This window comes from Morone saxatilis, unplaced genomic scaffold (genome assembly GCF_004916995.1).
Source record: "Morone saxatilis isolate NCDOM2014 unplaced genomic scaffold, NCSU_SB_2.0 Contig2, whole genome shotgun sequence".
NCBI classification, from domain to species: Eukaryota; Metazoa; Chordata; class Actinopteri; family Moronidae; genus Morone; species Morone saxatilis.
The window spans coordinates 639,259-640,507 of NW_023339762.1; positions in this window are offsets into that span (position 1 = coordinate 639,259).

Genomic DNA, 1,249 nt, shown 5'->3' on the forward strand with positions numbered 1-1,249 from the left:
AAGATAGAAAGACGCTTTTGGTTGGAGGCTTGAAGATAGTTGATTGTTGATTGATGGGTATTTGACAATCTGAGAATGGGACTCAACAGCCCAGGGTTCGATTCAACTTTGCGGCCCTTTGCTGCATGTCATCCTCCCTCCCTTTCCTATCTATCTTCAGCTGTCACGATCCATTAAAGGCATGAAAAGACCAAAAACAAACAAAAAAAACAATCAACTATCTTTCTTGGTTCTGATTGGTTGTTTTCGTTCAGGCCCGGTGGAGCCAGAGGAACCTGATTGTTTCACAGATGATCTGTCTCATGTTCTACTGTCAGGATATAGTGAAAGTGAAAGAGGTTTTTTTTTTTTTTTTNNAAAGTTTCAGTGAATATGACAAACGTTTTGTTTTTTTTAAAGTTACCTACTGCAGCTTTAAAGTGAATTTATTCCTGTATTTTACAACAAAAATATATATACTTAATATAGGTCATATTCTCTATGATACCCACAGCAATCCAAATGTGCTATAGTGCATATAATATGTGGCAACAGCCTACATACCATCTTGCAATTGCTCATTTTAGTCATGCTGTTGCCATCTGCTGGACTGGATCTGTGTAGCTGGCAATGGCAAAAATGTAATGCTTAAATTCCTAAAAGAGTAGAATAGTGTTAAAAATCTTTTCTAGCAGCAAGCTAATGGGGTCGGGTTAGGGAAACTCATGAATCCCATTGTTTTATTAGATTTAGGGCACTGCCTTTTGTGCCCTTTTCACACCTCTTCTAAAATATTTTAGACATCTCTGATGGATTTATGGTGTGTTCCCACCAAATGCAATTATTTGCATGAGTAGATTACATACAAAATCAATGAAAAGATGCAAAAAGGAGATGCTCTGTGTCAGAGAGGAAGTTGGACTACCTGGTAAGAGCTGAAAATACGTTATAAGTTAGCATAGCCATGTTTGCTCATAGTCTTGCGGACAGACCTGACAAATTCTATAGCCATAGTTTGGATCTGTTTATTGCAATTAAATCATAGAAAAATCTGTTTATTTGGGGCTCCAACCGCCATAGTATGCCAAATTAAATACACATGCACCATGGCAAAAATCTGCTTTGGGTTTAGGGGGAACACACTTTATCAGGAGTTTTCATTTTGATAACTCGGCCCACCCGATCCGCACACTAACTGGGTTGCCGCATGTATGTCCTGTATTGGCCAGCCACCTCTGGTAATATAAACATCTACAATTCCATGACAACT